The following is a 14,081-nucleotide window of genomic DNA, read 5'->3' on the forward strand; positions in this document are numbered from 1 at the left end:
ATGCCACCCTCCAAAGCAGCGATTTTCTTCAGGGGAACTGATCTCCATTATCTGGGGCTCATTATCTGGAGCTGCCCTGAGCCTGCCTTGAAAGGGAGTACGGGATATAAATCAAATCAATCGATAAATAGTAATTCTGGTAGATATCCAGGCTCCACCTGGAGGTTGGAAACTTTAGCTGCAAGAACTCCCCTTCTCAGAAGAAGAAAAAGAGTTTGGATTTATACCACACCCTTCACTCGAAGTCTCAGAGTGGCTTACAATCTCCTTTCCCTTCCCCTCCCCACAATAGGCACCCTGTGAGGTAGGTGGGGCTGAGAGAGCTCTTGACAGAAACTGCTCTTTTTCAAGAACAGCTTTGACAGAACTATGACTTGCCCAAGGTCATCCAGCAGCTACAAGTGGAGGAGTGGGGAATCAAAGCCAGTTCTCCCAGATTAGAGTCCACAGACTTAACCATCTGGCCATCTTAAAGAGAGAAAGGTTTTTTTTTAAAGGGTTCCATGTTTCACTTTTGGATGAAAGATGGGTCCATCTGGGAATCTACTGCACTACCCTCACTCCCTCCCAGTTGTCGCTGCACTCATCCTAGCAAACAGGCCTTGGGAAGAATGGCTAGAATCCGCAGTCATCTGCCAGTTTTCAACACGGGCCTGTTAGTGGAGACCAGATGCTTTCAGATCCCACAGTCCAAACAGCGAATATTTCAACTGACCGTCCTGCGACTCAGGGTTGCTGCGGCCAAGCCATTTCTCCTGCTTTTTCTCATTCTGCTGAAATCCAGCGGCTCTGAATCTTCTTGGAGGCATCCTTGTGGAAGGGTCAGGTGCTGTCTCAGCCATTTCGTGTGCTAGAAGCTTAGCGCAGCTGAGCATGATTTTAAAAAACAACCCTGTCCCTTCGCTTTTGTTAACCAAATGCCTGCTTTTCTAAGCAGAACGCTGGAATTACACGGAGTCCCAAAAATATCATTTTCATGTAATCTGAAAATGAGAAGAAACGGAGAGAGTGTTGCAGATAAATAGCTGAGCCAGGAGTATAATAGGACTTTAAAAGCATGAGAGAATTTGCATTTTCCAGGAGATGATCTGCAGGACTTATTCTCATTTGTCGTGGCTTCTTTTTTTGGGGGGGGGAGCCAATTGGTTTTGTGAATAAAATTGCCGTCACTTCCAAATGCAGTCTAAAATCAAAATGGAAATTAAACCAGTGAAAGCCAGTGAGAAGTAGCCGTTGGGGGCGACGATCGGTTAGCTTCCGTGGAGCAGAGTCCGTTCAATGGAGCTCTTTCAACCACCCACCAAATGGGCAAGCAAAAACATCCAGGCTTTGCAACAATGCCAAATGCAAAACATTTCCCTCCCCATGTATTGGAAGGGCCTTGCCAGCTTCCAGAGAGGCCTGGTTTTAGGTCACCATCTGCTTTGGAGACGCTGCTGTTTCACCATCATTTAGTGCCAACAACGAGCAAGCGGCAGGGCAGGGAAAAGAGAGGAGGAAAGTTGTCTGTTTAATTAGTGCTGGCAAATGAATCACTGACTGGGGCAGGGTTGCCGACTCTGGGTTGGGAAATTCCTGGAAATCTGGGGGTGGAGCCTGGAGAGGGGAGGGGTTTGGGAGGGGAGGGGCTAGGGTTGCCAGACCTCCTGCCAATCACCTCTGTTGCCCACCGTGGCTCAAGGTGGCAGTAGGAGAAAAAAATTAAAAACTGCTGCTAGCCTCTGTTCTGGTACATTCTGGGTTGTATCTGGAAATGATAATGGGTAGCTCTAGCAGTAGCAGAAATGCAACAGATTTACCATAGAGTTTCCAGCTATTCCTAGAGCTACCCATCGTCACTTCTGGGTTTTTCCCTGAAGCCACTGAGTGAAGTTGGTGACATGGCTGTCATCACATCCCTGCCTCATGTCCTCACCCCCAACCCTTCTGCTGGTTGTTCCTAGGAGAGAATTCAATAGTGTAAAATGTCCTAGACTCCACCCTCCAAAGCAGCCATTTTCTCCAGCAGAACTGTAGTCTGGAGATTGGTTGTAATTACGGGAGATCTGCAGGATCCACCTGGAGGTTGGTGACCCAATTCCTGACTACGGATGCGTGAACTGTCCTGGTGTAATTGCATTTATGGTGCTGCCATGCCAGAGGTGGGGCTTGGTTTGGGTCCTTGTGCAGGGACAAAGGCACCGCTTGTCACCAAAGAATACTGCTGAAATCCTTAAGGAATGAGGAGCAGTGCACCAAGACATCCAGTTGGAACACTCCGAACCCATGAGAGGACAGGAAAACAAAAGAAATGCAGTGTCTAATCCTGGACTGAAGTGGGTACAAGATGCTATAAAGACAGTAGTTCGTATCTGACAATGCGGTTCTAAAGAAAGGCAATTCCTTCTCTGGAAAGGGACACCCTCTCCCGCCCTCCCTGCCAAGCAGGCTCAGGGCAGCTTACAGAATATATATAAATATATTAAAACAGTGAGATACATTAAGACAATAATAAAGTTAAAACCACAACATGTACAAACAAGTGCCAGCAAACATAGTACTAATAAATGATGGCGAGGTTCTCTCAGCATCTAGATGGTCAGACTACCACCATAGTCTGAGTTCTTGCCAGGCTATTAGATGTTCAGTTGGTGCTGATATTAGAGGGGCCAGGGCCTTGATGTTAAAAGGCAGCTCCATCTTACAGGCCCTGCGGAACGGTAAAAGGTCCCGCAGGGCCCTGATGTCATCTGGGAGCTCATTCCACCAGTGAGGGGCCGCCACAGAAAAGGCCCTGGCCCTCGTCACGGCTAGACTGGCTTCTTTAGGACCTGGGAGGGCCAAACGGTTTTGGGACCCCGATCTTAGTGCTCTCCAGGGAACATATGAGGAAAGTTTTGCCTGATAAATGTAACATAAATGAATACAAATCATACGAAACATCCAATATCAATCAAATAACAAACCAGCATAAACACAACTTCAGTTCTAAAAGAGACCAAACAGATTCCACAGCCCACCATAGGTAGGATTGCCAACTCTGGGTTGGGAAATACCTGGGAATTTTGGGGGTGTGGCCTTGGAAAGGCAGGGTTTGGAGAGGGGAGGGACCTCATCTGATATATATAAAAGCCTAAGCGTATTGGCACTTTCCAGCTCTCCCATTGGCTGTGTTGTGTGCTCCATCGGCCATTGGCCTGTCAACCGCCACTCAAGAGTACTTCCATGCCATTGGCTGGGTTCTGGGTCTGCTCCTTTCTCCTGCCCACTGTCAGCTTGGCCAGTCTTCCCTGTGAGAATAAACTGCCAAAACAGCTGTCTCTCCTGATGAAGATGCATCTCCTGCTTGGTTCCTTCATGGCTGGCTGAGGTGAGCTATGCCGCTGTCAAACCATTCTGTTCTCCACCCACTAAGGGGCTAACTTTCCCCTCAGTGGCTGTTGTTAGGCAACCAAGCTTGGTTCTGTCAGTAAAAAGGTGGCAGAGGGGAGGCCCTTTCCAGGCCTACTTTGGACTTGGTGGGGAATTTATTGGGGCCAGTCCTGACTAGGGTTGCCAGCTCCAGGTTGGGAAATTCCTGGATATTTTGTGGTGGAGTTTACAGAATCCAGAGTTTGGGGAGGGAAGAGGCCTCAGCTGAATAGAATGTCACAGAGTCTACCCTCCAAAGCAGTTATTTTCTCCTGGGGAACCATTGTTGCCAATCTCCAGGTGAGGGCTGGAGATCACTCAGTATTTGATCTCTAGATGGCAGAGATCAGCTCCCCTGGAGAAAATGGCTACTTTGCAGGGTGGATTCTGTATCATTATACCCTGCTGAGGTGGCCCCCCCAAGACAGCCAGTGTGACATAGCAGTGTTTCAGAGCAGGGTCTGCCAGACTCTGGTTCTTTCTGTGGAAGCTGATTGGGTGATTTCAGACCACTCACAGACTTTCAGCCTAACTTACCCCAGAGGGTTGTTGTGCAGATCGAAAGAGGGAGAAGAGAATGATGTGAGCTGCTTTGGTCCCCATTGCAGAGAAAGACTGTACTTTTCCTAGGAGGGGAGGGGAGATGGTGGGAGGGGAGAGGAGATGGAAACCTGAAGTCAGAGGGGTAGATAACAGTATGTGGATAGTTTTCTGAGAAGGAGATAGGGTTGCCAACTCTAGGTTTGGAAATTCCTGGAGATTTGAGGGGTGGAGCCTGGAGAGGGTAGGGTTTGAGGAGGGGGGGAACTCAGACAGGTACAATGCCATAGACTCCAAACCAGTCATTCCCTCCTGGGGAACCACTGTTGCCAATCTCCAGGTGAGGGCTGGAGATCACTCAGAATTACAACTGCTCTTCAGATGGTAGAGATCAGTTCCCCTGGAGAAAATAGTGGACTCTGTGTCATTATACCCTGGTGAGGTCACCACAGCAAATTGATGCTGAGTGCCCAGGGCTGGGGCACCCGCCCAGAGCATCTTTCTAGAGCTTGTTTTATTTTTTTCCACAACATGCCTTATTCCTAGTTGGTATATAATTACATAGAATCCACTCTCCAAAGCAGCCATTTTCTCCAGGAGAACTGATCTCTGTCACCTGGGAATCAGTTGTAATAACTGGAGATCTCCGGGCAGGACCTGGAGGTTGCTAACCCTACCTGTAGATCACAAGAAAGTTGGGGAAACTTAGCCACACTGCACAAAACTTGCACAAGATCCCACTTTTAAAATATTTTCTCTTCTAGAATGATGAATGAGATATTTTAAAAGTGGTGCTTTGAAATGATTTCTTACGCGTTTCATAGATCCAAGCTGCAAAAATAGTGATGCTGGCAATGATTACATCACTACTCCATTTGTCTTGATTACTAAAAAGCAACATATTTGGACTTTGATGCTGGAAAAACACTTTCTTCTACTGTTTATGTATTAACATCTTTCTCTCCTTCCTTTTCTCATGGCTCAAGGTGGCTTACAAATCATAATTTTAAAAAAATGTTACCATTTGAAAGCAACAGACTCTAGGGTTGCCAACTCTGGGTGGGGAAATACCTGGATATTTTGAGGATGGAGCCTGGGGAGGGTGGGGTTTGGGGAGGGGAGGGACCTCCACAGGGTACAGTTCACGGAGTTCACCTCCAAAGGAGCCATTCTTTCCAGGGGAACTGGTCTTGGTCATCCGTAGATCAATTGCAATAGCAGGAGATTTCCAGGTTCTACAAATGACCCCTCTACTCCCAAAAGTTACTGCAGTTATATCAAAGGCCCTTGCACATAGAAGAGCCTTGCAGTGCATCCTAAACATTTCTCAAGGCAGTACCTTCCTCGGGTGAGTAGAAGCAACAAGAGAGATGGGAGGGGCTCTGGTTAATGCCAGGCGGGCTACCTTAATAGGGTATGTTGTGTATGAGCTTGAGTTCTGAGGCAGGATTGTCAATAGACCAATCAGAGCTGCGCAATGTTCTGGAGGGAAGCACTCTGATTGGACCTTATCTGTAAATAGTGATTGGTTAATATCTGACTTGTGGGCGTGGCTACCCAAGCCCGGACTGTTTAAAAGAGAGCCTGTTGCTCTATGTTTTTGTCTCGTTCTGATTTCTTCTGACTTCGTTAATAAAGCTGATTCACTTTTCACAAGCTTTGTTGAGTCTCGTACTTAACAGGGCAAATGGCCAGCAGTTGGCAGACTGAGAACCACAGCTGGCATGTGGGAGGTATATGAGCAGATACGCCATCTACTTGAGGAGGTGGAATATAAATCAGAGACATAAAGATAGGTTCAGGAAAGCCAGTTTTGTCGATGGTGACTGGTAACACTTCTGGTGTAGAAAGAGGACCGGAGATTTCAGCATTGCCAACTCCAGGTTGGGAAATTCCTGGAGAGTTCGAGATGAAGCCTGGGGAAAGTGGGAACCTCAGGTGGGGCTGGATGCCATGAAGTCCATCCTCGCTGCCATCACACACACTACATAATCCAGTTTCAATTCACTTTCCCACTGTATTTTGCCAGTTCATACAGTAAAATCCAGTTGGAAAGTGCATTGAAAGTGGATTGTTTAGTGTGTGGTATCACAGCCCTCCAAAGCAGCCATTTTCTCCGGGGGAACTAATCCCTGTAGTCTGGAGAATTACTCTGAGCTATGAGATTCAGGGGTATTTGTTTTTGGAGCCTTTTGGTGTAGTGGTTAAGTGCGTGGACTCTAATCTGGGAGAACCAGGTTTGATTCCCCACTCTTCCACTTGCACCTGGGTGGATGACCTTGGGCAAGCCATAGTTCTGATAAGAGCTGTTCTTGAGTTTCTGCCAAGAGCTCTCTCAGCCCCGCCTACCCCACAGGGGGTGCCTGTTGTGGGGAGGGGAAGGGAAAGGAGTTTGTAAGCCGCTCTGAGACTCCTTCAGGTAATGAAAGGCGGGGTATAAATCCAATATCTTCTTCTTCTCCCTAAAACAGTTTCTTTCATTTCTGCATGGTAATACTGGAGCACACCCCACCCCTCTGTATACCGAATGCAGAGTTTTCCTATAGTCCTCTCTGTTCCTGCAGCCAGTTCTAACTCTGTCAACCGCAGACTCCACTGTCCTTTTTGCTTTTGTGTTGAATATTCAGTCTGATGAGGACGTCTGGGGGATTGGAAAGTTTTTTGGTGGGGATATTTTTGGCTGGTCTTGATAGATAATAGATAAACAAACACATTGTCCGAATCCACAGCTGTCAATCAAATACACTAAGCCGCTCTGAGACTCCTTCAGGTAATGAAAGGCGGGGTATAAATCCAATGTCTTCTTCTTCTTCTCCTTAAAACAGTTTCTTTCATTTCTGCATGGTAATACTGGAGCACACCCCACCCCTCTGTATACCGAATGCAGAGTTTTCCTATAGTCCTCTCTGTTCCTGCAGCCAGTTCCAACTCTGTCAACCGCAGACTCCACTGTTCTTTTTCTCCTTTTTGCTTTTGTGTTGAATATTCAGTCTGATGAGGACGTCTGGGGGATTGGAAAGTTTTTTGGTGGGGATATTTTTGGCTGGTCTTGATAGATAATAGATAAACAAACACATTGTCCGAATCCACAGCTGTCAATCAAATACACATTTGTAGCAAAGTAATATTTATTGAAGCCATGAAGAAACTGGAGCAAGTTCACTGTTTGGAATAACCAGAATGGTCGGGCACAGAATAATAAAGCAATTTCAAAATAGCAATCACCAATAAGCTTGGTTCCCGCTCGCGCGGTTGGGCTGTCAAACTCGCGCCCAAAGCCTGATAACAAACGTCTCCTAAAAGATAAACAATTAGACTCTTCTCACACTCTAGTTCATTATACACTAAGCGAAGCCGACTTTCCCCACCTGTGACCTTGCTGATTACGATAGTACAAAGCAACACTAGCGTATATCGAAAGGAATGCATGAGACATAGAAATGAGCGCTTCATAAGACATACAGACATGCGCATGAGGATCTGGCCATAACCTGCATATGGGGGGAAGGGAAAGACATACAGAACACATTGGCAGCTCGCTGACACACATAAATAGATAGGTTGTTACTGGAAGAAGCAATGTCTAAGAATACAAGATTACGTGCCTAGTTAGACAGAACACAGTTCATGCTCCTCAAGAAATAAAGTTTTGGCTTGCCCTGACCTGGATATAGCCCAGGCAAGCCTGATCTCACCAGATCTCAGAAGCGAAGAAGAAGAGGATGAGATTGGATTTATACCCCGCCCTTCACTACCCAAATGTGTCTCAGAGTAGCTTACAAACTCGTTTCCCTTCCCCTCCCCACAACCCTGTGAGGTAGGTGGGGCTGAGAGAGCTCTTCACAGAAACTGCTCTTTTTCAAGAACAGCAGTGCAAGAACTATGGCTTGCCCAAGGTCATCCAGCCAGGTGCAAGTGGAGGAGTGGGGAATCAAACCCGGTTCTCTCAGATTAGAGTCTGCACACTTAACCACTACACCAAACTGGCAAATATTTGGATGGGAGACCTCCAAAGAATACCAGGGCTGGGAGGCCAGAGGCAGGCTATCAAGTCACTTCTCTGAATGCCCTCCGTACCCCAGTTGGAATTGCCAGAGGTCACCATTCCTACCAGGCATGGGCACACACATACACAAAGGCAAAAATACAAAAGGAAGAAAGTAAGTTTTGGCTTGACAACAAAGTCAATATTGCATAGATGTCAATGTTGCCTAAAATGGCAGTTTTTAAGAAAAAGTGTGCATGTGTGATGGATTCTCTCTATGGCTTCAAATAAGCTGGAAATGTCACCTCTCTAGAAACCACCTTCAAAAAGACAGCCTGCCCCCATTCCACCTGAGAAAGTATTGAAATGTAAAACGGCCACTGCTGGGAGTCTCTGATATGAATTGTATTAATTCATTAAAACATTTTGGCCCTGCCTTTCCCATGGAGGCTGAATGAAAACCACAGTCAGTCTCCACCAGAAACAACCTCCACTAATACACCTCCTGAGGCACCCTCCCCTCTCCCCCTCACAGTCCTTGTCAGGGCCTAGAAGAGGTGAGCTACCTGCCTAGGTAGGGTTGTCAGCCTCCAGGTGAGGCCTAGGAACTGATCTATGTCATCTGGGAATCAGCTGTGATTCCAGGAGATCTCTGGGCCCCACCTGGTGGTTGAAGTCCTCCCATGATCTCTCACCTTTGGTTCCCACCTGGTGGTTGGCAACCCTATCTCCTGGAACGACAACTGATCTCCAGACTATAGAGACCACTCCCCCCTGGAGAAAATGGCAGCTTCAATGGGTGGACTCTACGGCATCCTATCCTGCTGAGGTCCCTCTCCTCCCCAAACCTCTCAGTTCCCAACATTGCACTCCCAGATCTCCAGTAGTTTCCCAATCCAGAGTTGGCAACCATAGAGTTTCTACTGAATCCTAGAGCAGCCTGATTTCATGTCTGCATTTGCCCTGCAAATGACATTATGCAATCGAGGTGGAGCCAATGTTTCCCTTCTCCCCCCCCCCCCCCATTGCCCACAGTTGCCAGCCTGGCCTGGTAACCCTAAGGAGAAAGCCTAGCGGGCTTGGAACTATTCCTAAGAAAGCACATTTTATTTTGATGTCAAGAATAAGATCTAGGAAGGCATATTTTGTTTGTATGTAAACACAAAGAGCAGGGAATGCATATTAAATTAAATTAAATTAAATTAAACAATATTTAAGACTTAATATCCAGCAGAGCTGGATGGATTTTAAATTTAAATACTGGCAACGTACATTGTAGGGGCTGCGGTGGCGCAGAGGTTAAGACGCTGAGCTGCACACTGGAAGGTTGGTAGTTCGGCGGTTCGAGACCCGAGTGTGCTGCATGATGGAGTGAGCTCCTGTCTCTGGCCCCAGCTCCTGCCAACCTAGCAGTTCGAAAGCAAGAAATTGCAAGGAGATAAGTAGGAACCGCTTCGGTGGGAAGGGAACAGCGTTCCGTATGCCTTGGTGTTTAGTCACGCAGGCCACATGACCACGGAGAAGTCTTCGGACAGCACTGGCTCTTCAGCTTGGAAACTGAAATGAGCACCGCCCCCTAGAGTTGGATTCGACTAGCTTTCGAGCGAGGGAAACTTTTACCTAATGTATATTGTGTATTTCATGAAGGGTTAACAAGGATTAAAGCAGGGAGGTTGGAACTGCTGTGATAAAACTTCTCCAATCCCCTGCAAGTTGTAGGGGAGAAATGGCTGCCCAGGAGTGTGTAGTGAGAAGTTTTATAGGAACACAAATAGATTGTCTCTTTGGACTGTATTTTTCTACACATAATTGGGGCAGCACACATCTTGCGGTATGAGTGTTTGTATTATTGTTCCCTTTGCAGCTGGGATTTTTTTGCTGGCACGATTATTGAGCTCCCTTCATTCCCTCAGACGAGGGAGAAGTGCCTTACTAACTGCTAGGGTTGCCAGCTCTTAAGAAATTCCTGGCGATTTGGGGAGGGGAGCGTGGGGAGGGCAGGGGTTGGGGAGGGTGAGATTGGGGATCTCCTGGAATTACTGGTCATCTCCAGACTACAGAGATCAGTTCCTCTGGAGAAAATGGATGCTTTGGAGGGTGAATTCTATGGCATTGTACCACACCGTGGTCCCTGTCCTCCCCAGCCCCCATCACCCAATCTCCAGCAGTTTGCCAACCTGTATCTGGCAGCCCTACACCACCACCCCGTTCCCCTGCTGGTGGCCAGGGGGGACCTGGCAACCCTATGAAAGGAATATTTGTAAAAATATTTAGATATTCAGAGCTTGCAATGGATCTTTGTTCACTGGAGAGGAGGCATTTTTTTTCTATGTAGAAAACTTTATTTCTAAAGGGAAGGGTACACGGAAAATCTACAAAACAACAAACACTTAAGACTACATGCTTGCAACAACGGACAGACAAGTTGGTAATGGGGATTCTTCTTTCTTCTTGACCCCTAGAAGGAAATCACCTGAATACATTTAACCAATGACTGTGAGTAAGTAGGCTTCAGTTTCCCAGGCTTTCTCCCCATTGGCTTTGTGCCAGGTTCCCTTCCAGGTCAGTCTAAACAATAGTACGAAAGGTAAACACATTAACCCTATAATGACTGGATTTAGATCTTGCAACACACATATTTCCAACATTTTTTCCCCATTCTGCACTAAAATCAAGTTCAACCTTCTTTTTATTCTGGGTTTTCCCCCCATTCTGCATTACATTACCTCCTTTCAGTGGTCAGCCTGGTTGCAGCCTGCTGTTGCCCCCGGTTATTTGGATGCTGTTTTGCTGTGGACTTAAATTGCCTCGACTTGAACACTGAGAAAATCCGGAGTGGCTGGCAAATGCAGAAAGGGCCTCTGTTGGTCATAAAGGTACCACTGAACTCGAACTTTTTATTCTGCTTCAGACTAACACAGCTGTCCACCTGAATCTAGCTGTGAGATAGATCAGGCTAAGAGAAAGTTATCTGCCCCAAATCACCCGGGCCGATTTCCCACAAGCGCTCCTCTTTTGTTCGCTCTTCCCTTTTGCCCCGATGGTACGTGTCAATTTTACACAAGCTGCTGCACAGCTGCATTTTGCCCCGGAGCTTCGCGTGATTTCCCCCGCGTCTACTCAATCCTTAAAAAACAGGGCAACCAGGGCCAGGGCCTATTCAATGGTAGCTTCTACCTGGTGAAATGAGCTCCCGGAGGAGATCAGGGCCCTGCGGGACTTGGCACAGTTCCGCCGGGCCTGCAAGACAGAGCTCTTCCGCCAGGCTTTCGCTTAGGAGCCGCCACTGCCACTTCCACCAATGATCCCTTAAACAACTGGGAACGGAATGGCCCTGGAAGATCATACTGCAGTGGTGTGGTGGACCAGTATGGTTGTTCTGGGATATAGACAATATCATCTGAACATCATCAGTCGAATACCATCTTTTTGATTAGTGTAACATCTTAGAGCCCTTGTTAATGATCTTGTTTTATTGTGTTTTATTCTGTCTATTTATTGGCACAAGTGCCCTATCTGTAAGCCACCCTGAGCCCTTTGTGGGGAGGGTGGGGTATAAATTTCATAATAAATAAATAAATAAATTAGCGGTGGAGTCCTGTGAGCAGAAATTCTCCTTTGTCCGCTACTGGCATTAAAGATGTGAGTGAGCGATTTGGCTGCTGCATAAATTAGATTGCTCTGGAGCCCTCCTTCCTGAGCTAAGACAAAAATGTATGAGCCAAAGGCTAAAAAAACTGTAAGCTAGCTCACACTAAATCGGCTTAGAGGGAACACTGGTGGTGATTCCACCCCCTTTAATATTTTTGCAGCTTGCTTGATTTCCTCACCACCCTAGTCCTGAGTAAAATAAGACCTCATTTCCCCAGAAGGGGAAAAAATAAGCATTTCTTTGAGCTATTATACCCTTCTGTTACCCTTCTGACAGAGAGTATGAGCTTATTAAGGTTATTAAAGCATTCCAATTTTATTAATAAAGGAAGAATCGTGGATTCTGACTGTCACAGGAATGTGGCAGTAAGTTCTGGTGATTCAGAATTTGAAAATATGGAGAGAAATTTGACAGGGATGTTATTCCACAGACATCCAGAGAAATAAAGCAACTGATTACAACTGCCAATTTTTAGCTGCCTTACATTCAGTATTACCTTTGTTTTTTGGAAAAGAATATTCATGTTTTATACGTGTCAAGTCTTGGGGGCAAAAACAATGAGGTGAAATAACTAAATGCATCTGCTAATTGATGAAATATAATTACTGGCATTTATATATTGCCGGGGCAGAATTTGAGGTTTGATGAGCCTGAGCCTTTCTGCTTTTCTATGCTATGTGGGGACCTTTCTGCATTTGCCTGGCACTCTGGATTTTCTCAGTGTTTGAGTCGAGGCAATTTAGGGCGATTCTGCATCTGGCATTAGCTCCGCATTTTATCAACTGGGAGGAAAAAATGCAGCTCAAAACCACATTCGAATACCGCGGGGCAATGCTGTACTGACTGCAAAGTCATCCCTGAATGGCCATAAAACAGCCATCAATCTATGCAGAAGGTACCATAAAATCTGATGATCAAAGGAAGTGAAAGCGGCATGCAATGCAGAGGGGAATTTCTGTTCCAAGGAGGGTTTCGTAAAACAATGGAGGGAAAAGCCAATGCAGAATCAGCCTTAAATCCATGGCAAAACAGCATCCAAATAACCTGGGACAACAGCAGGCTGACCACTGAAGGGAGGGAATGTAATGCAGAAGGGGGGGGGGAACCAGAATAAAAAGAAGGCTGAACTCGATTTTAGTGCAGAATGGGGAAAAACCTGGATTAAAAAGAAAGTTGAACTCAATTTTCGGCTGCGATCACACACACTAAATCCACTTTCAATCCACTTTCCAACTGGATTTTGCCAGTTCACACAAGTAATATTCAGTTGGAAAGTGCACTGAAAGTGAATTATTTAGTGTGTGTGATCGCAGCCTTAGTGCAGAATTGCTTGGAGGACACTGCGGTGAATGTGGATTAAAAAGAGAGTGCAGAAAGGGTCTAGGGAAAGGGCCTGACTGACTTTGGTTTCTTGGTTCAGAAGTCCCATAAGCCTTTGCTCTTTTGCCGGCAGCCCAGGCGTAAAAACTGAAGCCTTGCCCTGTAGACGTATCTTTGCCTGAATTCACATTCCACGGCCTGCCAAGTGTCCGGCCCCAGAGCCTCAACGTGTCTGTCCAGGTCTTTTTGACACCGCAGTTAATAAAATATCTCTGGGCTGAAGGTCATACTGGCAAAGGTTCATCTTATCAATTTAGGATGGGCGGGTATTTGGCAGGTTTGGTATGTTTTTAATTGACTCCTCCCTTGATTGCTGTTGGCTGAAAAGAGAACGGAAAAGGGGGCTTTGGGCTTTGTCCGGGTCTGTTTGACCAGCACCCCACCGAGGCTGGAATGAGGTCTCGGTCCACAGTCCAGGAATTCCTTGTACTTTCTGAAGTGAACACCATATCAGGTACTGGGCTTTTCCTATATGCTGTTGGGTATTGATACTGAATATATGCTATTGAGTTTTACTTCTGTACAGTTTTAGAGTTAATCAATACTTTTAGTTTAAGGCAACTGTTCTTGTTGTGTTTCTTTCCCTCTGGAGGCCGGAGTTCCCGAGCCAGACTCCACCCAACCATAAAAAAGAGCTCCAAAGGGGCTGGGGATCCCAGAAGAGGCCTGGACCCCTGAAATTCCCATACACTATCAGTATATACAGCATGTTCTAAAATAAGCCAAAAGGAAAGTAGATGTCGCTCCAAGGTCCATGCATTAGGGATACTCAAACTCCTGCTGGTTCGGATCACAGACTGAGTGCCAGTTGCAAATATTACCCTGCTACATTGATGATGAGAACAAGCAGGGGTCATTTCCTGCGGGAGCGCACAGGAGCGGAGCTCCGGCAGTAAGGAGTCCAGGGGGCGGGCACATGCAACAAGCCCGCCCCCTGCTCCCAGCAGCCCTCAATCAGGCCACGAGGAGCAAGAAGCAGCCAGGTAAGTTGCAGAGACCCCCCCCCAGCCCGCCTTCAGGTACAAGCTCTCCCTCCTCTGTGAGGACATCCCCCCCCATAGCTAGCAATCCAAAACAGTCCAGTGGACCCTGAGTGGTGGGCGTTGCCTTCTGACACACTTCTGGTGATGTCAG

This window comes from Gekko japonicus, unplaced genomic scaffold (assembly GCF_001447785.1).
Source record: "Gekko japonicus isolate JY-2015 unplaced genomic scaffold, Gekko_japonicus_V1.1 scaffold227, whole genome shotgun sequence".
NCBI classification, from domain to species: Eukaryota; Metazoa; Chordata; class Lepidosauria; order Squamata; family Gekkonidae; genus Gekko; species Gekko japonicus.